Source organism: Triticum urartu, unplaced genomic scaffold (genome assembly GCF_003073215.2).
Source record: "Triticum urartu cultivar G1812 unplaced genomic scaffold, Tu2.1 TuUngrouped_contig_717, whole genome shotgun sequence".
In the NCBI taxonomy this organism is placed as follows: domain Eukaryota; kingdom Viridiplantae; phylum Streptophyta; class Magnoliopsida; order Poales; family Poaceae; genus Triticum; species Triticum urartu.
Window position 1 is genome coordinate 22,278 of NW_024117992.1, and position 2,813 is coordinate 25,090.

At 34.8% G+C, this 2,813-nt stretch overlaps 1 long non-coding RNA gene across 1 annotated transcript; it reads left to right on the forward strand.

Moving 5' to 3' along the window:
- Positions 1-379: 379 nt before the first annotated feature.
- Positions 380-2,330, forward strand: LOC125531469. The gene is made up of 2 exons (XR_007293251.1): positions 380-613; positions 1,996-2,330. It is a non-coding gene; the product is annotated as an uncharacterized LOC125531469 (long non-coding RNA).
- Positions 2,331-2,813: the final 483 nt, after the last annotated feature.

Consider the following 2,813-nt stretch of genomic DNA (forward strand, 5'->3'; position numbering starts at 1 on the left):
TCTGCATGCCTAGAGTGAGGTTCTTATTGTTGAGTTTGAATCAAAAGATAAGTCTTTGTCCACATAATTCTTGTATAATCTTTGGGACTTCTTCAGATTTTCCATCTAAGGAATCCAACAGGAATGAGACTGATGTATTGAGCATTCTTTCAGCCTCTTCATCAAATAAAGTGCAACTTGTAGTAGCAGTGCGATCACTAATTTGAAGCCGAATACGATACCTAGAATCACATTTCATTAGTGTAACACAAATGTGATATTACATAATGATGGTGAAATCAAGAGAATATGCTTACCTAGGTGTTAAACCTTCTGGATACGTATCACAATTCTTGCAATAATAATTATGTGATTCTTTCGTAGCAGTTTTGTTGCAAACATCACATGACATGTACCACCATTGAATATTTTCTTGTAACCGATCAATTGTAGCTATTGTTGTGAACACAAAGTCCTGAAAGTTGATGAAGAAAATATAGCTCTTTAAAGAATATGCGGTCACTCATACAAATATGTCAAATACATCTGTAGGTATTGGAGGCTTCTACAATATCATGTCTTAGAAGAGTTTTGATTCATTACCTCATCTGTTGGGTTATCGTGCCTAATTCCAGTAAGTTCTTTTAAGGTTATCCTTCTATAAAACATTTGATCTTCTAGTGTCCCTTGAGTACTTTTATCTATCTCCATCATTTTTGGTAAAGTTTCTTCGGTGGAGTGGCTATAAAAAAGTTAGTAAATGAAGATATATTATGAAATTCTATATGACCAGAACCTACAAATTGTGCTTAATACCTGCCACGAAGTTCCCAAGTCTCGGGTATATCTAGATTCGTATATAATCTTGTGGCGCTAGTTGACTTCAGGCACAAACCTATTTAATGAACAATAAATCAGTTAGATTTATTATTTTGGTATGAAAAAAGACATGTAAACAGATTCAACTTACCATTGAATTCTTGCACCATTGTTGAGGTAACAATAATAATTGTTTGATTGCCAATTACATCCTCACTTAAATGATGAGCTAATCTTCCCCATAATGATACTCTGATTCTATCACCCCTGAATAATTCATTCCAAAGTAATTAATGGTAATAATAATGTAAGTGGAAGAAAACAGCCTTTACCCTTTAGTGAAAAGTTGATACATGGATATACACTTACTCTGGCATTAGAATTTCAATCTGACGTACATCTGCAGGTGTTTTCTTCTTTGTTATCCTTGATTCTATTGGCTTAATCTTGGTAAGTAACCAATGACATCTGCAAATTGGAAGATTAAAGACTTCAAAAATTAGAAAGTTATTCATTTGAGTTTATTAATACAACCACCAAGAAATGACATCAAATTTAAATTGTCCACTTGGAAGTAAGAATATGACTGTCAACATACCTGAGCATTGTTGGTCTTTTTCTAGACGTTCTTGTAGGGCATCTTTGCTAGCAAACTCAAAGTAGTAATCTGGAAAATTATCCGATGAACCTTTCATCTCCTTTAATTTTGTGTTGTATAAAAAAGTAATTTTAATTTCATTGCTGACTGGTTGATATTTTGTCGAATCTACAACTTTAAAATTGCTAAAAGCATATATAGAACCCTCATTGATCTTTGCTCTGTAAGTGTCTATTAGATTCTTCAAAATAGTAGCATGAACTGTATGGCCCTTCAAAATTCAATGAAAGAAAAATTTAGTAGTAATTTTAACAATAAAACAATCCCATTGTTAATTATGTGAAGAAAATACCTGCTCATCCATCAAGATCATATCGATGCTTATAAGTTCATCAGTCGAAGGATTGATCGAGTCCCACATTCTCATTAGTTTGGCTTTAATATTCCATGCCTGTCCTCTTGTGGTTAACTCACTCAACTTCGTGTACGCCATGGAGATGTTGCCTTGAAAACAATTTTAGAAGGAGTGGTTCATATGGTAATGCAATAATGAAATTTGGTTAGAGAAAGAAGTGTTCTAACTAATGGTTAATGAACAGGAAAACATGGTGTTCATAAGGAGGTTGCAAAGACATGCAGGGATGGAAAGATGTAAACAGACCTCAAGATTTAAGCTATATATATTACCCAAACTTGATGTGTCTGTCGTTTCTTCTTTCGTCCTTCGATGTGCTGGGTGTCCCGACGTATGTCGCCCCTTCGATTTGTGTGGATATGTTGTTGTGTGGATCTCCCTTCAATGGGTGTTCTGGCATCTATTATTCTGTGGGTGTTCTCGGGTGTCTGCCCCAACCTTTATATTAGTCAAAGGTTGCTGAGTTTGAATTCTGTACGGATGACTTTTGCAATAGTATACGACCGTATCCTTGACTAATAACAATCCGTTTCAGAGTCTTCCACGTGCAATAGTATATGTCCGTGTACACTTGCCTAATGTTACATGCAATAGGACATGTCCGTTTCAGTTTTTTTTTCAGGTGCAAAAAAATTCACGTGCAATAGTACACGTCCGTGTGCACTTTCCTAATATCAACTCGTTTTAGATCTTTTCTAGAAAAAAACACTTATAGATCTTCGCCGTTGATACATCTTAGCTTTTACAGTGCCAAATCATCACCGTTGGTATTCTATCGTTTTAATTATATAATAGATAGATATTGGTGTTAAGGTTTGTGATTCCCTATGCAAGCATGAAAGCAAATAATTATGCAATGAAATTATATCCTACTTTTGGTGCATTATTCTGTGTTAATTATGCTTAATGCTCGCTTATGAGATTATTCGTTTTTCGGTTGGTCGCTTCTCGATCTTTTGCTAGCCTTCATTTTGCACTAAGTATGATCACTACTTGTGCATC